We start from the raw sequence: 24,988 nt of genomic DNA, 5'->3' as shown, positions 1-24,988 counted from the left end.
ATTGTACTCCACTTCCACACGAATCAGGAGAGCGGTATCTCTAGCCATTTGTGGCCTACCTCGATGAAACCGTGTGCTTTTTTTCTAGATATCTTCTAGGTCTACGATGTCAACCGCGCACCGTCATCCTATATGCATGTGATGTCTAGGCACGCATCCTGACTCCGAACGTTACGGCTTGTGTCATCAGCTTCAGTCGTTAGTGTTGCAGGAGCGCCATATGACACTGTTAGTCGTGCGGTGGTCAACTGCCCCTCGTCGGTCACAGTCCTCTTCTTCCTCCAAGGATCACTCGAGGGCCAGCTCCGAAAGTCCTTTGTCTTTGCTGTCGCCTGGTAAGTTACGCCATAGGCGGTCGGCGCAGCGGCTTTCCCCAAGTTTACTGTGTATGCGCGGTGTTCCTGACTCTCCTCCTATTCCTCCGAATTCCGAGTCCAAGCAAGAATCCGGGCTGCGTCTTCCGGTGTTTCCCGGTCCGAGGCAACTCTGGCTCAGATTAGGGAATGCTATCTCTCCCTCCATGCCGTTTTTGGCTCTCAGTTTCCCTCTTCTGGGCTTCTCGGCCCCAAGGAGATTGGCAAGTCCTCGACTGATCCAAACTGGCGGGACTTCCCTTGGTGTCAGCGAGGCCCTAAATCTGTGATCGACTCCTTCTCGGCTCCGGTGCACAGCCCTTCGGGGTTCCCACCTGTGTTGGATCCACTGGTGCTGGCTTCTGTGTCAACATCACCAATCGCCCCTACTTTGTCTCACCTCCCCAACGCTGAGGTGTCTCCTTCTCGACCCCAATCGATGCCCTGGAACGCCTTTGATGGAACAGTCCTCTTAAGGCTATACTCCTCCGCTTTCGGAGGAGCCCCTGTTATTTTCTCCCTGGCACACCGGTGTTTTGGTGATGTGGGTGATCACATGACTTAGCCTCCTCTGGAGGTTCATTGGGTTTCATTGTGCCCTTGGTGACGCTTGTGGCCTTGATTCTTCCCCATCCACGGGCCTGTTTTTTCCTCCTTGCCCCACTTTGGAGGCTGGCTTGGCTTTTGCGGGGAGTGGACGTAGGGCTGCAGCTTCCTTCTGTGTAACTGGCCTTTGATCCCCCTACTTCGGGTGCTTCAGCAGGGCTAGCTGAGAACTGAGCCTTCTCTTCCTTTCACCGAAACCCTCTTTGATATTCTGTTGGGCATTTGGGCTAAACCCGTTTCAAGGGCCTCCGTGGACCGGTCTGTAGCTCATAGGCCTCACCCTGCTCTTGGTGACCCGCTCTGCCTTTCCCGTCAGCCTACTCCGCACAGCTTTGTGGGTCAGGCTGCTACAGCCTCCCCCAACATCAGTGCTGTGCCTGACGTCCCTCCGGACAGAGAGCCTAAAGGCCTGGATGCTTTTGGTTGATCTCTCTTTTCTGCTACCAGCTCTGCTTTACAGTCCTTTAATACGGCTTGTGTTTTGGGCTGTTTTTCTCATGTGTTGTGGGATTTGGTCTTGCGCCTTCTCCCCTCCGTCCCTGATGATTCTCGTATCACTCTTTCCCAGCTGATCCAGGATGGCCGTCAGGTAGTACATTACTGATTCGTTATGGCATGAATACCTCAGATTATGCGAGATGGGCCATGGGCATTTTGGTAGGTCTTTGCCAGTGTGCCTAGCTATGTACCTTTGGCTTCTCTGAGGCTGTTAAGTCTGCCTTGGTGGACATGCCTTTCATTGGCCAATATCTTTTTGGCTCTCAAGCTGACTCCCCTTTACGCTGTTTTCGGGATAGTTGAGTAGAGTGAAATCTTAATACTGGATTGCCATACTACCCTATTCTTTCCCCCGTACTCGATCGGGCTGGGAATGGTCTTCTGCATCCCCTTCTGTGTGGGCTGTTATAGGGCAGTGCCAGTTGGCTTCTTCTTTTCACTCGTCCCTCCGTGTGTCGTCCGGTGGGTTGCCCTGGCAGGTATTTTCTTTTCTTGCATTCTTACCGGTTGTGGTCCCTGGTTGTTTTATTCGGGATGCATCTTAATTTCTGACCCTGTTTGGTGTCTATACCAGTGGCTGCACGCTGTTCTTTACTTTTTACCCAAGTTCTGATTGGGGTGTTTTCAGGGTATTGTGCGCTTGCACTGTTGCCTTGTTCCTTATCCGACAGGGTACTTGGTCTTTATGCCTTACATATATTCCTCCATAGTACCCCTTCTAGGTGACTCCATATGCCGTGCCTTGGTGCACCGGTGCAAGTCGGAAGATGGTGCGGGGGGCGGGGGGGTTACTTGGCTCCCTCCCCCCCCCCCTCATTCCCTGTTGTTGAGTGGAGTGTTTCTCCATATCGGTCAGGAGTTTCTTTCCTTCCTCTCTGTCTGGTGCCCATCTTTCCTAGTAGATGCAAGGGAAGGGTCTTGGTTCTTGACTTAAGGTACTTTGTCTGGTTCTGGGCTAAGCAATGTTCCTTCTTTCTCTGTTCAGATGTTAGCACTTCTTGCGCTGGTTCCCGTTATACGTGTCTACATACTGGTCCCTGCCCGCTATCTCTTTCCCCACTTTTCTCTCCTAGGTTCCTTGAGGCCATCCCTTGTTCCTATCTTGGAATGGGTGGCCACCTTATCCGCCCTACCTCCTCTGCCTGGCCTGTTTTTCCTCTGCTTCTGCCTTGCACGAAGCTGTGGTTGCTTTCATTTTTTATTCGAGTCATTTCTATGACACATCTGATACCAACCCTAATGTTTAGTTCCTGGCCTAGCTGTTCTTCAGATGTGCCTTCTACCATTTTTTGGAGTTTTATGGATAATTTCATCTTCCGTTCTTCTCAGACATGGGTTCCTTACCCATCAACATTTAGGTTGGACTATTTATAGGTTTGTGAACCCTTGGGATTCTTTTCCATCACATTTTCTCCACTTCTTGCTAGCGCGGTTGCAGTTGTAACCTTTTTGGGGGTTAGTTTTCCTGGTCCTAATCAGCATTCTGAGTACGATCTTGTGTGACGTCCGGATCCTCACTTACGTTTTTCCCTGGATTGTTGGCCGGGCACAGATTGTTCCATGCACATGAGGACTTTCCTTTGCTTCTGGCCTTCATGCTTTTTAGGCTGTGGGCACTGTCTCTCTATCTGTTACTTCAGTTCTTTACTGAGGCTCTTTGGCTGGACCTTCATTTCTGGTGTTGGTCGTCCTATACCACTTGCTTTTACGATGAGTACTGGCTATCTGAATAGGCCTCCAACGTTTTGGCCCTGTTCATCTTGACCCTTGTTCCAGTTCTCCATTGTGGTCTTATTTCTCTATTCTAACAGGGTTGTTTCTCCCCTGCAGTTTTATTTTCAATTATCTCTCTACTGCCTTATCATACCCATTCAGTTGGTAGTGCTACTTCGGTCTGCTCACTTGGTTTTCTGGGGTATTTGACTTCTACCCCACCCTCTCCCTTTAGATGGGGCCATGTGACTGGTTTACAGCTCGCTGTTGTCTCACCTTCGACCCATGGCTGCTGTTGTGATCATTTGTATGTACCCTGCTAGGGCACTTATTATTGTAATGTTGTGTGGTTTGTGTGTGTGTGTGTGTGTGTGTGTGTGTGTGTGTTTGTTTATATATACACACATAGATCGATAGATATAGCAACAAAAACCTCAGTCGTTCAGGGGCCCCCAACCCTGCAGGGTGGCCATGGCTGACTGGGATGGAAATCCCAGTTATCAAAACAGCAATCACAGGTGCCACAGCCCAGTTCCAGACTTCACAAAGCATTTATTTGAAGGGTTGGGAGCCCCCTGCGACGGAGGTTTTTGTTGGTGTAACTATTGGGGGGGGGGGGGGCATGACCCTCCTGAAGTGAAAATGTACTTTCTGAAAACTCACCATGACGGAGGTGGGAAAGGGCAACAAGAGACAACAACCTCATCTTGGTAAGGACCGGACTCCTTGCATGGATTTTATGTTTTTATGGCAACAGTTGTGTGAACATGGTGTTCACCGAGTAGAATATGAATTTGAAAATATTTGTGACTTGCCATACTTGAGATTCAGCCATTATTAAGTAGTACTGCAAGAGTAGAACACCATCAGGCATGACGGACATTGTCTTGCTGTCTGAACGGCATTATGGGACATGTCGTTTTGATCGTAGGTTATGTGACTGAGAATGTATAAACACCTGTGGCTTGTGAAGACGTTATTCCTATGATAAAGGCACTAATGCCGAAACGCGTCAGGAGTTCACGTAGATGCAGCTTGCAACATTCAGAACATTTTCATTTCTTGAGATTCTGCGTTGCATAGTCCCAGCGGGCTTCTCTCTCCCCCCCCCCCTCTCTCTCCTTTACCTCACATGGTCTATGGCCACGATTGTTGTTGTTGCTCGCAATGCTTTTCTTCAGCTATTGGTTGGTGCTCTCCGCCTTACCTACTTCTAGTGAGGAGCTTGGGCCCAGTAGTTTTAGCTGTTGTTCTTAGCCTTCCGCCTCGGTCTGTTGGGTCGGTTGACCTTCCCAGGACGTTGTAGTGCTATGTTTATATGAACTGTTCTTTCAACTCGTCTTATACTTCTTCCAAGATGATTTTCTCCCATGGTTTTGCACAGCTGCAGATTCAGTTCTGTACGGGTTTCTCCCTGAGTTTTCTGATGGGATGTTTTCTTCCTCCCCCTCCCTTCCTGGCCAGCGGTCTCTCTTTTTTTATGCAGACCGGATAGCCTAGTCAGGGTTCTTTCTTGCAATCAGTTTGCAGACCCTCCTCCGGGATGGTTTTGCTTGGGTATCACATTCAGCTGTAAGGAATCCGCGAAATGATTCGCCTTTTCATCTAGATCCCTTCTATGCACCCTTATGCCTTAAGTTGGTTAAAAAAAAGAAAAAGGAAGACAAACCAAACAACCAATAATTATTAATATAAGCGTATTTCAAAAAGAGGATTCTTCTTGGGCACACTGTTTCCAGCAGTTTCTCTACATGGTTCAGCGTTTTAGTGCAGAAAGTAGTTGCAGAAGAAACTGGCGTCAGGGGAGGGCTCTGACAACGTGGATGACGTAGTTATATAGCCGATCGGCACCCTCTACTGACGCGCAGAGCTACTGTTGTAGAAAAATGTCCGGACCCAGTCTGGCACCTGGGCATAATTCAAAGGCAAGGAATCTGCGGCTAGATCTAGTATCTACCAGATAAGGCATCACCGAAGGTAAGTAACTTATGCGTTAGTATGTTTGCACAGAACCAAAAGGGCATTCTAACCCTGTAACTTTTGCTTACCTTTAACTCTAGTATGTAGATCTGTGGAATAGAATAATGAGAAAAAATAAGGGAATTGCTAGTATTGAAACCTTACTATGCTATGAGCCCTGGCACAATCAGAGCGGCTATATTAGAGTTCTTATATAATGAGATTGTTGTCATAATTTGTTGCCGTACTACATGGCATGAAAGGGACTAGTGGATTTAGTTACAGGTCCAGTAGATTTATGACGCAACTTGCCACATGGACAAGTGGATATTGTATTAAGTTCTTCACCTCTGCCTGTGTGACAAATGAAAGGGCTATGTAATGGACAAAACCTATAGGTGCCATTGTCTGTGAATTCTCTGCATTTTTTTATGTGTTTACTGTGGAATGTACCTTTTGCACGGATAAAAATATACCTAATACATTTTTATAAAAAGACAGAAACAATATATTTTTTTTATTTAAAGGTTAAAAAATAGCAGTTCACTGCCTCTTTATTGTGCAGTTTCGCAACTATCCTTATTTTATTTTACTCACTATAGGGTGAAAAATGGCTAAGCTATTTATTTCTCTATCATACGTTTTTAAGCAAATGGAGTAGAAGGGTGTAAAATAGCCCTAGCTCCCTATAATTAAATAATAAAACCTAGTTTTTTAAAGGGAAAGTTACATAAAGCGCCATTTTGAGGGGGTGTTGGGTGCACAACCCCAGTGAAGAGGCGAAACGAGTGGAGTTCATATATGTCTATGTAGTGCTTTACTCGTGTATACACCGGTTCGTGTTTTAATTAGCAGGATTTGGGAAAAGTATGTGTATAGCTCAACCTACAAACAGGCAAGGGATGAGCGGACCCCCCAGAAAGGGGACAGGGAAGGGAGGATGCGTTCAGGTTGTCATAGGGGAAGATGATCCCATTACGGGTCCAGTGGGGTAGGAGAGGTCGGCTGTGCATCTCTAGCATAGGGAACGAGGGGGTCGTCAAAGAGCTGTAAAGCTCTCAGGCAAGGAGGGACCAAACGGGAATGCTCCACCTGAGAGAGATGCTGGATTAATAGCTGACAAGTGCAAGCAAATTCAGTGTCTGTATGAGTCATACAGGCAGTAAGTAGCTCAAGAGCCAGAACGTGCGTGCCAGAGGTGGAGGAACCACGTGGCAATGGGTGGAGCGGTTAGGTTTCTTCCAGTATAAAGCTATGGACTGCTGAGCTGCTACCAGCATTTGTGTTATTAATCGCTAGTCCGCGTGAGTCATGTTGAAGGTCTGATACCTAATAGCATTACTAGCAGAGAGCTAGGAATAGGGAAACCCACTGTGTCCTTTATATGACAACGGATTTCTTTCCAAAATATCGTCAGACAGGAGCAGGTCCACCAGATGTGCATGAGGTCACCTCTTTCCCCCTGACACGTCCAACAAGTTGGGGGAAAGCCCGGTATCATCCGCTGGATACGGGAGGGGGTAAAGTACCATTGCCTCATAAGCTTATAGGCCGACTCCTGCTTTGGAATGCTTTGGAAGATTTTTAGGATGTCTCGCCAGTCAGTCCCAGCTCTCTGAGAGAATATTCTCGCCAAGATCCATATTCCACTGTTTTTGATACGTAAGGGGTTGTAGTTGTTGCGCATGTTGCAATAGTTTGTGAGTGTGAGAGATCAATCCCTTCGAGCCCTCAAAGTTACGAACTAGAGTCTCAAAGGCAGTGAGTTGCCTAGTTGCTCCTTGTGTATAGGTGGGGGAGAGTAAGCAGTGACAAAGTTGATAGTATTGCATCTGTGCTCTGTCGGTAAGTTGAAATACATTTTTGCACTGGTCGAAAGTGATAAATGTATTACCCTGAAACAAATCCTGTTTTATGCGGCACTCGCCATCTCTCCAGGCACTAAAGGCTCGAGGTTGCAAGGCAGTGGGAAAGGTGGGGTTACGCGCTATGTGGGTATTCGGGGAAGGAAAGGAGGACAGACCCCAAGATATTGGCAATTTGTCCCATATGTCTAAGACCGTTCTTGTGGGAGTGGCTATGTATGCGCTCCAGGGACGAGCCCCACGAGGAAGCCAGGCTAGGTCCCATAGAGGTCTACATGCTACCACCCATTTTGAAATGTATTGAAGATGGCAGGCCCAATAGTTCTCAAGAAGGTTAGGACACGCTAGCCCCCCCCCTCGTCTCGTGGCTGCATCGGTTTGGGATAAATATAATATCTTTGGAAGAAATGACATTTTGACATCGTTAATGCGTCCTAACCAGGAAAGAGGGAGGTTACGCCATCTGTGAATTTCTTCCTGTATGGCACATCTGTAAGTCGGCCAGTTAGCTTGAGTCCAGGAAGACAGCGAAGGGGTCAAGTCCAGACCTAAATATCATATCGTCTTTTCAGACCATTTCAAAGTAATCGGGTTTTGTAGAGCTCGTATCTCCAAGTTTGGTAAGTTGCGATTCAGGGCATGAGATTTATCTAGATTGATCTTAAAGCCTGTGGCTCGCTCAAAAGAGCGCAGAGGTGTGGCTAGTGCTGGAAGGGATGAGGACGGGGAAGTTGGAGAAAGGAGGAGGTTGTCCACAAAAAAAGAGATCTTGTGTTCGCGTCCTCATGGGGGAATGCCCGCGATAGCAGACAGACTGCGATCGCCAGTGGTTCCACCGCTAGAGCAAATAAGAGTGGAGACAACTGGCACCCTTGCCTGGTGCCACGATATATTGGGATGGGGGAGGTAAGACAGCCATTGATGCGAATGCGCATGGTCGGCTGCATATAGGAGGCCATCAACTTGCAAATCATGCTAGGGCCTAGTCCTATGCGTATCAGGACCGCCTTAAGAAAGCTCCAGTCTACCCGATCAAAGGCTTTCTCCGCGTCTAGTGACACCAGGCGAGCCGGTATATCCCTATGGTGGACCTTTTCAATGAGATGAGCGATGCGGCGGATGTTCTCTGCACCCTGGCGATGTTGGATAAAGCCAACCTGGTCTGGGTCTACGATACCTGGCAAATAGGGTTCCAAGCAATTCGCAAGGATCATTGTGTAGATCTTCACGTCTGTATTTAAGAGGGCGATGGGATGGTACGAAGCACAAAGGGAGGGGTCTTTCCCCGGCTTAGGGACTCGCACAATCTCCGCTTCAGACATAGTTGAAGTAAGGCCAGAGGCGTATGGTAAATTATTAAAGAGGTGAAGGAGATGATCTTGAAGCTGCGGATAAAAAGTGCGATAAAAGACAACAGGAAGACCGTCGGGGTCAGGAGCCTTCCTTATTGGAAGCTGTTTCAGGGCTTTTTCTATTGCCTCTTGTGCGATTGGTTCCTCTAAGAGGTTCATGTGGTGGGGACTGTTAGGGTCCCAGGGGCAGGAATCAAGAAAGGCTGTGATATCCTCCAGAGAGCAGGTTTCATTTGCGTATACCTCTCCGTAAAAATTCGAAAAAGTTAAGCTCTTGTCATGTTCTGATATGGCCCAAGTGCCGTCTGTTCGCAGAAGTTTAGAGATGTGAGCGCGTGTGGTTTGGGAGCCACGCTAGACACGACCCAACTGTGTTTGCACATTTTAATATAGGAATGCTATGATTTGCTGCAGTTTCCCAATCTTGATTATTCATAGTGAGTAGAGAACCCAGCTTGACCACCATATCCCCTCACACTATAATTGAAGCTGGTCTGCTCCATAGTCGGCTGATCCTCATTTTTGAGGTAGTCCCAGAGTATGGTATTATTATGAGTAACAAAATTGCAGTATCATTTCCCATTCAAGACCGTTTTCTCCGTAGTCTTGTCCTCTGGACTAGATTAAAAGCTAAAGTGAAATCCAAGAAAGCCATCTGTTTCACCATACTATATTTGAGTACAGTGTGCCCAAAAACGTGGCCGATAATGGATAGCCTTCTTACTCCAGTATTGGATTTTTCATAGATTCAGATGCTTGAATCATTCCCGTCGTCAATATGGGAGTCCCACGATACCTTCGAAAAGCAATGCTATGATGGGTATAGACTAGAAAGACCCTAGGCCCTTCAGTTTTGCATCATATCATAGTCATTAGTTTGGGCTTTTGAGACCTTTTATATATAATTTAATATATACTTCTGAATGGGCTTACAGCCCACCCGCTACTTTTCATTTGTTTGTTTCAGTGTCCATTAAAAATCCTGGCTTGCTATTGGTCAATCCTTCTTTGTCCCTCCTTTTTGTTCTTCCTGGTTCCTCCCACGGAGTCTGGACCAAGTTCTGTATCTTTATGCTTTTATAGTTTATCTGTTTTATGGGGGACTTTTTTTTTGTTTCTTTCCTGCTCCTGTTACACTCTGGGTGCCTGTTCAGCTTCAGGCCCGCAGCTGCTTGTATTTAATTTCAGCATTCCTCCCTCCCACCTCCTCCCAAGCCAGAAAAAAACAGCTGTTGTGCTCTGTCGCAGCAGCTTCGATTGGGTGTGCTCTGCTGCTAGGTGAGTGCAGGCGCGCTTCCTCGTTGGAGAGGTGTGTCATGCTGTGGAATATTGAAGTTAATTTACTAGAGATTGCAAAGGAGAATGTAAGTGTCCAGTTTTGAGGTTAACATCTTTATTTGTACATGCTTAAGTGATTTACCCAGAAACAGAGGCTGTTGAGCCAACGCAGAGACTCAAACCTGGTTCTCCACCATCATAGTTCGCAACTCTGGTAGTTACACAACAACCTCTCTCCCTTTCTGTTTCTTATTGCTGTATCTGGGCTGAGCTGTGTAATAATAAAAATGGTGGTTTCCTATCCTGGCAAGGTGAGACTGTCCAGGTCGCTGTGGGCGTCTGGTGCAGGCCCTTGGTTACTCGGTGGTGATTAATATCTTGCCAAATGTAGCCATACCTCCTCTCAGTACAAAAGCCTGGTGAGAGGCAGCACAAGTGCCCTCTGTGCTAGCTCTGCACCGGTTGGCATCACCGTGGACCCTGCAGAAAGGGGGAAAGGAGGGTTCAGAACAAACACTGGGATCGGGCGGCTTTCATCCCTCGCTGCTACACTGTCCAGCTCTTCTCAAGGCTGTGGCGGCCCTTTCCGCTCCACTTCATTTATCAGATGCACATGCACTCTGCCCATGTCCTCTCTCTGTGCTCCCCTCCCAAACCTCCTCTCCTCTACTGTTTGAGATGCCTTCACAACCAGTTAATGATCTTCATTTCCGTTCCTTGTCTCTACCTTATAGTATAGTTATACTATACTTCCTCTTATTTGTGTACCATCTTCCAGTTTGCAGGGGGCTTCCAAGCGTTGTTGGCAAACAAAATGGGAGAGTGCCTTGAAATATAAATATCAAGCAAAACTGCAAACAAGGGTCTATTCCGAGCCTGTGGTTTCTGTGGGAAGAAGAGGCTATATTCTGATGAACCTCATCGAGAGTGCATATACTGCCTTTATCCTTCTCATAAGGCCAAGGATTGCAAGGTATGCCATAATAATTTATTTCCAAAAACCTTGAGGGACCATGAAGGCAGACTGTTGTTATGGCTCCAAAAACTTAAAACCAGAAAGGAGCTTGTGTCAGACGATGACAGTGAGGATTCTTCATCTTTCTTCAAAAATGGTCGCAAAAAAGAGAGATTCTTCCCATTCTCATTTCTCTCTAGAACCACCTAAGAAATCCTCTAATAGAACGCAGTTCATCCAAGTCTCCACAAGGTGAGGTTTCTCCAAGTCAACGAGAGAAGAAAGATCCGTCTTTTTCCTCAAAAAGACCTTAAAAAACAAGGTCTGAGCCTCATACATCTCCGCCTCAAGTATGTCACACTTTCTAAAAGCCTTCATCCGCTCTGTCCGCCGACGAGTTTTTCACCGTCGACGAGAAAAACGTCATCAGCAGCTACGACAGACATGCACTGCAGTGTCCACAACATCCACTACCAGTACCATCTCCAAATCTGTTGATGACTACATCCTTCTCGACGACTTTGCCCTTCTCGTTGACGAGTCGTACTGCTAGACCATCGACGGTGAAGATGACATTCACAACACAGGGCTCAAAGTCATTTAATTTTTACTAGACTAGCAGGCCTAGTAACCTTCAAAATCTACAAAAACTGAAATGTACGTGACCTCTTTCTGTGAGAGCAAGCAAAAGTGAAAAGCTAACAAGATATAAAGGCATTTTTATTGCTCCTTTACTTTGTAAGCGATAAAGATGCATTTAAATCTTGCTCTCTTGTCACATTTCCTCTGCTTTCAGAGACAGAGGTCAAACGCAGTTTATTTTCATACTCGCCAGAAAGGGTCTATATAGTGGACAGATTGCTGCCTTTATGATTTTAAAGAGCCCTTTGAAAAAACATAAGGGCTATGCCCATTGTCGACAGATGATGAAAAATCCACCCACGGCTTCTGCAGTATTACTATGCCTAGATAAGAAGTACAGAGCTCCGGAAAATAATCCTGCATGTCTTACTGGGTACCCTGAACCAGATTCTGTAATCACACAGGTGGCCCAGTGCTGATCTAAATACCCCTCTGCACCGATTTCAGCGCCTCCAGACAAAGAGGGTAGGTGCCTTGATAACATTGGAGGCGTTTTTCTTCAATGTCAGCGCTTACAGTAAGGGCGGCAAACTCTTTGGCTCTTCTCTGATGATTCGTCGCCAAATGTGGCCTGATATCGCTCCATACTTGGGCAAGCTTCCTGAGGATGTAAAAGCGGAGGCCAAGAAAGTCTTGCAGAGAGGGCGAGAGCACATCATCGGAAATTGATTTTGCCAAGGACATTGCCACTACTGCTTTCCGACAGCTGACAGGCGCGGCAGTGTTAAGAAGACAGGGCTGGCTTAAAGCCACCTCATTTAGGCCAGAGGTTTAAAATAAAATCTTAGATTTTCCCTATGATGGCAAAGCCGTTTTCGGCAAACACGTCTGACGTCCTCCAAACCATCAAAACAGACAGTGACACAGCTAAGTTATTGGGGACCATGCAATACAGAAAGATGCCCTTTCGAATCTCTCAGGAAAGAGGACTACCCTCCAATAGGGGAGGCTACAGACAGTATTTCTACCCCTCATATTCATCAGCCTCTCAGCAGTATCGTCCTCGGTATCAACTAAAGCACCCACCACGAGCAGTCTATAATAAGGCTCCACCAAGGGGAAAGTTGGGGCGCCAAGGAAAGAATACTGGCCACCTTCAATGACCAGTTACAGGCACCAGCTATTTCCCTGCTTTCTCCATTCTGGCTAGGAGAGAGAGTATCCAATCACCTTCGACGCTGCACAAGAAATAAAAATCGACCAATGGGTCTTCGACCGTGTTCAATTCTCCCATACATACTAATTCATCCAAACAACTCATCCAGACCCGTCTCAAACCTCCATTCAGAAAAATATGCAACTCTTGAAGTTAGAGGTTGAAATCATGCTCAAACAAGCTATAGAGACGGGAAGAGGTTTCTATTCCTGTTTTTTCTTGGTTTGCAAGAAGTCAAAGGAGTTGGCGACCAATTCCGGATCTCAGAAACCTGACACCTATCTCAGGAAGCAATCATTCTGCATGGCAACACTGTAAGATATACTGCAGATTCTGAATCAAAAAGATTATATGTCAATCCACGATCTCCAAGATGCAGATTCACAGTAGCCGGCAGCCATTACTAGTTCAAGGTGCGCCTCTTAGGCCTAAAATCTGCCCATCGCCTATTCATGAAGTGCTTGGCATCTGTAGCAGCCTTTCTGAGACGGCACAAGCATCGAGTGTTCCCTTATCTCGACGACTGGTTGGTCAAGGCCCAATCCAGTCAGGCCGCCCAGGCGTCAACAACTACTTGCATGAACCTGTTGAGCATGTACCGGTCCTCACACTGAATCCGAAGAAGTCGGTTCTTCATCCATCATAAAAGATAGAATTCTTAGGGGCCACACTTGATACGATGCTCAACAAAGCGTACCACACACCAAAGACAGCAAAAATGGAAGACTTTAGCAAGATGGGTACAAAGAAAGAAGTCTTGTTCTGATCGCCTCTACAAGTCCCTACTAGGGATGATATCATCTTGCAGTGCTATAGTTTCATTCTTCTGTCTGCGGATGCATCAGCTGCAAGAGTAATTGGACAGGCAATAAATACAGGCTATTGGGTCTTTCAACCACCTCTTCCAAGTCAATCCCTTCATGATCAGTGCCCTACCCCTGTGGACTCTGCAAGCACACCTGTCAATTGGCCTGTCTCTTCTAAATCTAACTTCTCCTTTAGTCATCACCACCAATGCTTCCCTAGAAGGGACGGGAACGTACCTCCAAGATCTACATGTCGGCGACAATTGGCAAATGTCTCATCTACATTTCCACATCAATCTGCTAGAACTCAAGGGAGTACATCTAGCCTTGCAGGCTTCTCTTCCCAGAATCAAGTCTTCTGTAGTGCTAATCCATACGGACAATACGTTCACAATGCACTACATCAACAAACTGGGTGGCACAAGATTTCCCCTGCGGTCCCAGGAAGCACAAAGCATGTGGGAGTGGTCCATCCGCCACAAGGTACATCCACGAGCAGGACATGTCCCCGAAAAGCAAAATACCATAGCGTAGACTCTCAGCAGAATCTCTTGTCTCACTTCACTCTGATCCCAAGTGACTTCACTTGTCAGCCAGACTTCTTAGTTCAACAAATTTGCACACTTAAACATCCCACCAGACTGCAGGGACATCCCAGCCAGAGCTTGCTAAGACAGTACAAATAAAACCTATCGCCTTAAGTGGGAAACGTTTTGCATATGGTGCCAAACTTCTAAAGTGCATCAGCTTTCTTCTCACCAATCATTGTAAGGCAATTTCTGTACAGCAAGGAAAGCCATAAGTTCACCTGACCTCACTCCCTTAATTCGATTAATGGGGGCAAAATTTTTACCGTTTGTAGCCCATGGAGCAATAGCCTTAAAAGATAAGATGATAACATGGGTGGATACCTCACATGCGCAAATAAGTAGGGAATTCAACCTTTCATCACAAAAGTGGTTCCTGAAAGCTAGATTCATAGCGTATTGTCTAAAAGCTAAACAAGCCCGGGACAACACACTAAAGAAAAATATCTGGATATTGGTAAACTCCCAAGGGTCCACATGGTGTAAATTTCTAGCACATTGTGTTGAGGCATTGGAAGCAAAGGAAATCTGGTCAGCCCACATATCTACATCTGTGGGCGTGAGACTTTTAAGAAAACAGGCAAAGTTACTGTCTACTGACAGTGAAATGCAGTCTTTGAAAAACTTAGTCATGGAAGATGGGCACCAACACTTTATAGTAGTGGGACCCTGCTGCACTATCTGTCCCCTCCCTTAAAACCAATAATGAAGCGTCAATTAATGAAACTGCGGTTCGGATTGATCTCATTGTTGGCATACAAATATGGGCGAGGGTACAAAGAGGCTGCAACTACTAAGTGCCGAGCATGTGGAGCAGTAGAGGAATCCTCAACTCACATAGTGTGCATCTGCGAGAAACTAAGAAAACTGAGAATATACTGGCTTCGCCCTATTTGGCGTATTTTAAATATACGGACATGTCAAGCTGCCCTGGTTGAGGGCATGAAAGATGAGTCCGTGCAGCTGGCTGCTCGCTTTATGAAATATTTGATGGCAGTAAAGTCAGTTTAGGACTCCGACCAACACACAGAACTATAATCCATAATTTTGTGCTTAAGCGGTGTTTAAACCTTTTAAATTATTGTACAACTAATCAAACCCACTTTTTTTATTGCCTTTTTATAATTGGAACCGATGTATTTTATATTGCTTTCTTTTTTTTGTGTTTTTTTTTATCTCATTGCAATGATTTTAATTAATTGTGCAATAAAAATTCTTATATTATCTTCATCTCGCCAAAAGAAATCCTTCCATATCTTCTGCATCTGGTGCAAACTAGACTGGCTCATGCATCTATTAAAGTCCATTTAGAAACTATCTCCCGCCTCAGGCTATCATACACATCACTTTCATTATGGTCTTCCAGACTCGTTAAACAATTCCTCAAGGGATTATTCACGGTCTTCCCACCGGTAAGACTCCTCCTCCACTACATTGTGCTTTTCCAGCTCATGAAAGATCATTTTGAGCTCATCCACAGGGCGCATGTTAAGTTCCTTTACTGGAAGGTAGTTCTCTTGGACTTAACCTGAGCCAGAAGAGTCAGCGAGATACAGGCTCTCGCCATTCAGGAACCTTTCCTCCAATTTAGGGATGATAGGGTAATTCTTTTCACAAACCCTAAGTTCATTCCTAAAGTCCCATAAGACTTTCACCTCCGTGAACCTGTAATTCTGAAAACCTTTCTTTCAGATTCTAAGATGCCAGCTCAAAGATCACCACACTCATTAGACATCAAGAGGTGCTTAAAGTTCTTGGACAAAACAAAGAGCTTTTGCTGGTCCAATCAATTATTTGTAGCGTACAGCTCTCCAAGCAAAGTGTGACCAGAAAGCGGGCAGGTCATTACGCACATCGGTGCATGCCCATCCAACAAGAAGTATGTCTACTTCAACTGCGCTGTTTGCCGGTGTGTCACTTCAAGAGATTTGCTATGCAGCTATTTGGAAGAATAGACACCTTTTGTACCACTACTTCTTGGAATCGGCAGTTCACAGTGATGCAGCAGTGGGCCAAGTGGTATTACGACCTCTTTTCCAGCAAAGGTTAGCTATCACCTTCTTCCCGCCATCCTCTTACCTGTTATGCACATTTTGGATTGTAGTTATTTGCTTTACTGAAAGAGGAGAGGCATTGCTCTAGAACATTCATGTAATTGTCAGACTCCTCTTCTGATCCCATTCCTCTGCTGGAGCGGCCCAAACCGGAGGACACTATTCCTTTGACTGGATGTTAAGGCTAGAAGGTAGCTTCAATGTCTTAATGGAACAGAAACTAAATGTTTGTCTTCAGCGCACTGTGTAGCTGCATGCTTACCACACTACCCAGATCTAAAAAAAACAGTTCCAGAGAAAAAGGTCTGAGACTCCGTGCGTGTGATATTGACCCTGGCAATGTCTGTTTCACAGCTTCTGCATGCGCAGATGACAAATAGATAAATAGTCTAAGGCAAAAAAAAAAAACTTAAACACTAGTATTCATTAGTATGGCAGCTTACTTTGAATCACTCTCTAATGCCCCGTGGTTTGCTGAGATACCTTGCTCATGAATCAGGTAGTGATTTGTAAGCATGCAGCCCACCTTCTCCATTCTATTTCCACAATTTTCTAATTGATTTGCAGAATGTCAGTGGGTTCTAAAATGTGACTGTGCACGTCTCGGTTTTAAGCTTGATAGGTGGGCATGTACTTTTGGTGGCAAGAAACTATTTGAGGAGAAAGTTAATTACTCTTTGTGACTTACCTCTCCAGTGGGTAGTTCAATCAGCAGATCAGGAAAAGCAAGGATTAGAGGGAGAGGTTCAGTAACATCAGCAAAGCTATTTGTTTTTAATCACAACATTACCTACACTGTTGTGTTTTTTTGTGTGGATTTAAAAAAAATCTTTATTGAAAAAGGAAAACATGGCACATTAGAGGTAGGTATCAGAGCCCACCTACACTGTTTTAAAGGCAGTATTTCACAGCTACAGTAAAACTCAGTGGGATGAAGGAGGCCAGATTGTCTGCCAAAACGATTAGATTACACTTTGGACTAATATTTACCCCAGGTAACAAGATCAGGAAGCTCTCACCCATTTGTGTGGAAATCCATTATATCACGCTGACTGTCCTTTACAAAGACATCTTGGTTAACAAAGGCCTTGCTTTGCTGCTAAAGTAAGCAGTAGGGTGCCATATTTCAACGTGGTAATGCCTATTATTCAGGGTACTTTCTGGTACCCAATAAAAGGAGTCACAGTCGTTCCATATTGAAACTCTTGTTTCTCAGCAAGTACTTCGGAAGCACAACTTGGGAATGGCAACTTTTATTCAGGGTACCTTTTGGTACCCAATATAAGTCAGAATAGTCGTTCCATATTGAAACGCTATTTCTTAGCAAGTACTTCGGAAGCACAACTTGGGAATGGCAACTGTTCTCCAGTATTTGGGTTGTCTTTCATAGATTCACATGCTTGAATATTCCCCGTCGTCGAAGTGGGAGTCCCACGGTATATAAAAAGCAATAAGTGTCATGTATATACATAAACATACATAACCACATAACCACATAATAGCATATACATATCCAAATAAACTTTATATACAATTCAGAAATAACATATCAAGTGAAAATACCATAGGACAGTATTGACACATAGGAAAGCATTGAGAAAAAGAATCACTTTACTGACATATCATTGTCGTTTTATAGTCCAAACTCCAGCCAATCAGGCGCAAGCACCCTCTAGAACCTTCTCCTCAGAGGCTCAGGCCCTCAGATTTTCTACCGCACGTCGTGTGAAGGGAGTCTCCCTGAGCTCTGCTCATTTCTTTGCTCTGGTTTGAGTTTTCTCATCATGTCTTCAAGTAAGAAGTCTCTTTTCCGTCCCTGTTCATCTTGTGGGAAGTTAAGGCTCTTTTCTGAGGACCCTCATGACAAATGTATTTATTGTCTTTACCCTGACCATAAGGTGGCCAACTGTAAAATCTGGCTTCAAAAACTAAAGGATACGGATAACCCCCTTTCTGAGGTGGAGTGTAGCCTCTATTCGAACAGGAGTCTCCTCCAAGCGTGGTAGTGTTCAGGACTTGCCGTCTCCCTTTCTGAAAAAGAAGAGACTTCATCTTGAGGAACTGTCTACAGGCCAAGTCTCTGTTAGCACGCCAGCGCCCCCGAGACCTAGCTCTCAGGCGTCTCTGACTCCGTCAGCGCATGTTTCCAGTCAAAAATGCGCAAAACCGTCGACGGGCCCGTCGACGAGATCTGCCACTTCATCAACCTCGTCGACGAAGGTGACGACGGTGTCGAGCAGATTTCCTTCATCGTCGACGACGACTTCGTCGACGTCTTCACCGTCGACAGTGGTGTGTGTTTCCCTGAAGACTATTTCGTCGACGATCCCACTATCATCTTCGTAGACGACTAGGAAGCTGGCGCTTCCGTCGACGTCTAAGGCTTCGTCGACGATCATGAAGAAGAAGAAGTCATCGCCGTCGACGCTCACAGCATTGTCGACGATGGCGTTGTCGACGGCGGGCTCGTCGTCGACGGCAGTCTCGTCGGCACGGGCTTCGTCGTCGGCACCCTAGTCGACGGCATCGACGGCGGCCTCGTCGACGTCGGCGGCCTCGTCGACATCGGTGGCCTTGTCGATGACTACTTCATCGACGGCGACTTCGTCGACGATACTCTCGACGACGGAGGTGTCAAATTTTGCAACGATGCCTTTGGTGCCAATGTCTACATCAGCGCCAGTATCTGTGAACACCTCCTTGTTGCAGCGTCGCCATGCTGCACTGGAATTTGTTATGCTGCCACCGGTCACTCGGCCATCTCATCAGCTATTCCCCACGGTTGCTGAGGAGATTTCGGACTCTGATGACTATGTTCAGTCCTCTTTTCGAGATGCTCGTAGTCCTTCTGAGCTTCACATAAAATGCCAAGATTTCGAAGAGGATGATTATGCGCAAGACTATTACTGTCAGGAGCAGGAGCAACATCCCCCTGCACAAGTTCCCATGGCGCATCTTCCGTTGTCGCTCATCTCAACCTTGCATTCATGTTGGAAAATTATAATCGGCGTTTTCCAGCTTCCTCTCATAGCTCTCCACGTGAGACGCCATCTGCTGTTCCGTGTACCCCTCTGTTGCCAACGATGCCGACACCATCCGCACCTGCATTGGTTCCCCCTGCAACAGATGAGATGGTGGACAATCTGGATACGGAGGGGGGAGAGCTTCATGATGACGACTCTATGGCGGACTGGGATGACTATCAAGTCAATTCGCCAGCATCACCTCCAACATCGCCAGTCAATTCACCACCTGTCGACATATCAGGATTCCATCAACTGATGGACAGGGCGGCTCAACGCTTTCACCTTCCCATGATGGTTAGGGGGGAGGACTGCTTTCTGTACGACTTCAAGTCCCAGCCGCAGAAGCAGGTACGAGCCGTGCCCATTATAGACTTTATCTGGAACGAGGGCATTAAACTGATGAAAACGCCTAACTCCATCCCGGCTGTCCTCCCGCGACTGGAGAAAAAGTACAAGGCACCGGACTCTTACCCAGCTTGCTTAGTGTCTCAGCCTAAGCCAGACTCGGTGATCACCCAGGCGGTGCAACGTCGCTCCAAAAATCCATCGTCTCCGCTCGCGTTACCTCTGGATCGTGACGGCCGCCGCCTGGATGCCATTGGCAAAAAGTTTTCAACCATGGCTTCAACAACAGTCCGGGCAGCAAACTCTGTGGCCATCCTCGGTCGTTGGTTAAGCTTATCCCGGAAGATTCTAGAGCGGAAGCTCTAAAGATCCTGCAAGAGGGTCAGAGGGCATCCTCCGAAATCATCGACTCTTCCGTCGACATTGCCTCCACGGGTTTTCATCAATTGGCTGGAGCGGCTGTTTTTAAGACGACAGGGTTGGCTTCGTTCCACCTCGTTCCGTCAGGAGGTACAGGCCAAGATTCTGGACATGCCGTATGACGGAGAATCTTTATTCGGCCAGCATGTGGAGGACGCTTTGCAAGCCATCAAGAAGGACACGGAGACGGCTCGCTCCCTCGGCACACTCCAGTTCCGGAAGCAGCCCTTTCGGGGTGCGCGCGGCTGCGGCACCTCCTCTTCTTTTCATGGCTCCTCTTCCCAGTACCGCTCCTACAACCAAGGACAACAACGTTATTCCTCACAGCCACAACAGTCTTACAGACAGCAGTCTGGCAAATCTTTTAGAGGAAAGTCAAATTACAAGGGAAACTCTTCCAAAAAACAATGACTGGGTACATCAAACGACCCCTCTTTCAAGTTTTCCCCTTTCTCCTGTTGGAGGACGAATCTCCCAGTTCTTTTCAACTTGGTCCTCAAGCACTTCGGACCGCTGGGTTCTGGACATTATTTCAAGGGGCCATGCCCTAGAGTTTGTGAAGGTTCCCCCACACACCTCTCCATCCGGACCTCCTCCCGCTCACCTCAAAGAACTTTTCAATCCGATTCAGATAATGCTCAAAAAAGGGGCCATCGAAGTGGTTCCGAAATCACAAAAGGGATTGGGGTTCTATTCCCGCTTTTTCCTCATACTAAAGAAATCTGGGGAGTGGCGCCCCATCCTCGATCTAAGGTCGCTCAACAAATTTCTCAAGGACCAATCATTCCGCATGCTCACGCTAAAGGACATCCTTCAATTCTTCTCTCAGGGCGATTTCATGACAACAATCGACCTTCAGGATGCTTATTTCCATGTGCCCATAATTCCACGCCACAGGAAGTACTTACGTTTTCGTGTGGGTCACAGGGATTTCCAATTCAAAGTCCTGCCCTTCGGCCTCCGCTCAGCTCAGCGGGTCTTCACAAAGATCCTGGCCCCGGTGGTGGCTCATTTGAGACTGACGGGCATACAAATATTCCCGTATTTGGGCGATTGTCTCATTAAATCTCAATCCTCCCACCAAGCGGCCCTCGATACTCAGCGCTGTCTCAATCTGTTTCAGTCTCTGGGCTTGTCGATCAACTTGCAAAAGTCTCAGCTCATGCCAGCTCTGTGCAAGGCCTTTCTTGTCGCGACCATCGATACGAGCACGGCTATGGCCTTTGCCTCTGCGGAACGTCAAGCACGAATTCGACGGCTTGCAAGCTCCATCGCAGCAAAACAGTCAGCTTCAGTCCGCACATTAAAGTCTTTTCTGGGGATGGCGTCCTCATGTATCGCTTTGATCCCACATTGCAGACTGAGGAGTCGTACCATTCAGGAGGAATTGGACAAGCAGTGGCGTCAGGTCTCCGGTTCCTTCAACGACCAGCTCGTGGTAACACCCCGCATGGCTCAGGCGCTGCATTGGTGGACCCGTCCTTCCAACATCGCAGCAGGAACATCTTTTCTAACAACAGCCCCAGAGCTCGTTCTTACCACGGACGCATCCATGGAAGGCTGGGGCTGACATCTTCAAGATTTATCCGTCAAGGGCAAGTGGACAACGGCTTAGCGTTTCTGGCACATCAACAGATTGGAGCTGATGGCCATTTTCTTGTTGTTGAAATCCTTCCGCCTCCAGCTCCAGGGGGAGTCAGTCCTCATTCAGACGGACAACACCACCTGCATGCACTACCTCAACAAGCAGGGCGGGACAAGATCTCCGCTGCTTTCCCGTCTAGCCCAGAGGATTTGGAGCTGGGCCATAGTCCATCGGATTACGCTCCAGGCAGTCCATCTGCCCGGCATTTCCAATACTCTGGCGGATGCACTCAGTCGGTCAACATCATCGACCCACGAGTGGGAATTGCATCAGCCGACTCTGGACTTTGTCTTCGGCCTTTGGGGTCGCCCGACTATCGACCTTTTTGCAACCCCTCAGAATACCAAATGCCAATCCTACGCAAGCTGGTTTCCCCACAAAGGGTCTTGCGGAAATGCCCTTTCGATAAATTGGTACAGGATATTTGCGTACGCTTTTCCGCCGATCCCTCTGATTCCTCGAGTGTTGCGGAAGATGCGGCAACAACCGTGCCAGATGCTCCTCATAGCTCCACGGTGGCCTCGCCAGGCATGGTTCTCGGAGTTGCTCCTCCTCTCCCAATGCGAACCCATCCTTCTTCTCCCGAGGCCGGACCTTCTAACAATGAACGACGGACGGATATGCCATCCGAATCCCAGTTCACTCAGCTTGTCAGCTTGGAACCTGAGCACCTTGAATTTGCTCATTTGAACATTCCACCAGCCTGCAGGGAGGTGTTAGCTAAGGCAAGGGCGCCCTCCACAGTGAAAACTTGTACGCTAAAGTGGAAGCAATTTTGTCTTTGGTGTGCGTCCGTTCACATACATCCAGTGCACGCCTCCCCTGAACACATTCTGCCGTTCTTCCTGCAGTTAGCGCAGTCTGGACTGTCACACTCTACCTTAAAGGTCTTTCTAGCGGCAATATCTCGCTTTCGGCAGGATGGCTTGTCCTCTCTCTATTCATCTAGAGTAATACAGCAATTTTTCAAGGGTCTCTGCCGAATGTTCCCGCCCATTCGGCGTCCTCCACCCACGTGGTGTCTAAACATCGTATTGGCTCAGCTCATGAAGGCGCCCTTTGAGCCAATCCACTCGGCGGATTTCAAATTCTTAACTTGGAAAGTGGCCCTCCTGCTTGCTCTGACTTCCTCCCGCAGAGTCAGTGACATTCACGCTTTTACAATACAACCTCCGTTTCTTCAATTCAGATCGGACTGCGTTATTCTCCGCACTAATCCGGCTTTCATGCCTAAAGTGCCATCAGATTTCCATCTCAATGAACCAGTAATCTTAAAAACCTTTTTCCCGCATCCACAGTCTCCGGCGGAGCAGAGTTTACACTCTCTGGACTTAAAGAGATGTCTTAAATTTTACATTAGCAGAACACAATCCTTTCGCAAGTCAGATCAGCTGTTTGTGGCCTATGGACACACTTGTAAAGGACAGTCGGTTACCAAGCCCACGATTGCCCGTTGGGTTTCTTCAGCAATCTCCTTTTGCCATCAAAGGGCTGGCAAGCCTCTTTCTTCTGGAGTAAGGGATCATTCAACGAGAGCCATGTCATCTTCCACTGCCCTGTTCGCTGGTGTACCCATCCATCAGATTTGCCGGGCAGCTACGTGGTCCAGCAGGCACACGTTCACAAAGCACTTCTGCCTGGAATCGATTAATGAAGCGGACACGGCTGTCGGACAAGCAGTTCTACGGAATCGGTTTAAATAAGGTGAGCCTCTGCTGTTTCCCCCCTCCTTGGGAATTCTTAATTGCGTATTAAATACATTGTCATTGTATTTCATGCAATATTATTACGGCCTTGTCAGACGGATACTGCTTACTGCTCACTATTCTATTCAAGCATGTGAATCTATGAAAGACACCCTAAATACTGGAGAAGAACAAATGTTACTTACCTGTAAACTGTGGTTCTCCAGTATTGGTGTCTTTCATAGATTCACATGCGACCCACCCTCCTCCCCTCAGAGGCTCTCTTCTCCTCTTTCGGCTCTATTGTCACTCTCGTGCTACGAAAATCTGAGGGCCTGAGCCTCTGAGGAGAAGGTTCTAGAGGGTGCTTGCGCCTGATTGGCTGGAGTTTAGACTATAAAACGACAATGATATGTCAGTAAAGTGATTCTTTTTCTCAATGCTTTCCTATGTGTCAATACTATCCTATGGTATTTTCACTTGATATGTTATTTCTGAATTGTATATAAAGTTTATTTGGATATGTATATGCTATTATGTGGTTATGTATGTTTATGTATATACATGACACTTATTGCTTTTTATATACCGTGGGACTCCCACTTCGACGACGGGGAATATTCAAGCATGTGAATCTATGAAAGACACCAATACTGGAGAACCACAGTTTACAGGTAAGTAACATTTGTTCTTCTCTGATAGAGCATCAGGCCACAAAGAAATATCTGTGGTTTAAGGTAACAGGGCTGAATTTCCAACTTACAACTCTTTCTTTCAGGCTGGTCCTTGCCCCAGAGTCTTCACTAAGGTAGTGGCAGTACTTGCAGTCCACCCCAGTAGAAAAGGAATGTGTGTTCTCCTACCTTGATGACTGCCTGACACCCCAGTCGCCACATTGAACCAATGAGCACCTTTCTGCACAGTCCTGGTTTTCTGGCTAAATTGCAGCTTAAATGTATAGCAAGGGAGAATGTTTCTTTTTTTGGGGGAGACTGCAGAGCTTAGCATAGTGGGAATATTTTTTGTAGAACATTAAATCATTAATTACAAATTTTCCTTGACTTCATAGTGTCTTGTATTCATTTGGTGACTAATGCAAGGTAGAGGACTCTTTTAATATTGCCTCACTTTGCAGTAAGAACAGTTCTGTCACCTTCTTCACAACATGATTTTCATTCGATCTAATATCTCAAATAGTCTCTTATGTTTTGGTGAACAATGTCCAGATCCTCACAAGCAGTTGGTCAGCAATTTACTACATAAACAAATGGGGAGGGACAATTCCATGCTGCTCTACAATGAAACAGCACCTCTGTGGTTTTGCTTTTAAGAGCGAGAGAGGTGATTGTTTCCACAGAGAAAGAAATCAAAAGGGAATGAGACCGTGTTGATGGTCTGTCAGATGTCTCCCTTAAACGAGACTATTCACAAAAGATGTAAAGTTCCGTGAGGTTTGTGACCTACATTGAGGAAAAAAATATATATATATTTATCTGGTTGTGCTCCAAGTTAGTTGGGTGGAGCAATACCAGCGGGCCCCTCAGAAGGGTACTCTTTGGTAGAAATCTTTTCATACCGCCTTCTTACAGGATTGTGGTCAGTGGAAATAGTGAGTAGTGGGTGTATTGATTCTCATATTCTACATATAGATGACCAATGCACACTGCTTTTATTTTAGGGTATTATTTAAGGCCAAGTTTAAAACTGATTTAGACTAATTGAACATGTTCTTCTCTGGTCCAATTTGTGGTTAACATGTTTCACACCTTTTTGCCGTAATTGGTCAATGTTGTTTCTTTAGGACCTATGCGTAGAAACCTACCTTACTCGTATATAGCTCTATATCTGTTCATTTAAGATGTGTCAAATGATTAAACTAGCCTGTGTATGTGCTTGACATTTGGAAGCAGAGGACCGGGGCAGGCAAGACAGCAGGCACACTGACACTGCTTAATCAGTGCACTAAGGGCTTGCCACGTCTTCACATCCTACGGGTGCCCTGACAAAGTATTACAGAGGTTCTCCTGATTATTAGAAAGTGAG

General features: G+C 46.5%; 1 protein-coding gene across 2 annotated transcripts in view; it reads left to right on the top strand.

Moving 5' to 3' along the window:
* ZZEF1 (zinc finger ZZ-type and EF-hand domain containing 1) overlaps positions 1 to 24,988 on the top strand; it is a 1,433,434-nt gene that overhangs the window by 160,188 nt on the left and 1,248,258 nt on the right. The gene's annotated exons all lie outside the window — the stretch shown is intronic.

The sequence above is a fragment of the Triturus cristatus genome, chromosome 3_2, assembly GCF_964204655.1.
Source record: "Triturus cristatus chromosome 3_2, aTriCri1.1, whole genome shotgun sequence".
Taxonomy (NCBI): Eukaryota; Metazoa; Chordata; class Amphibia; order Caudata; family Salamandridae; genus Triturus; species Triturus cristatus.
Note: the sequence above shows the minus strand (reverse complement) of the source record. Positions and strands in the feature narration are given on the sequence as shown.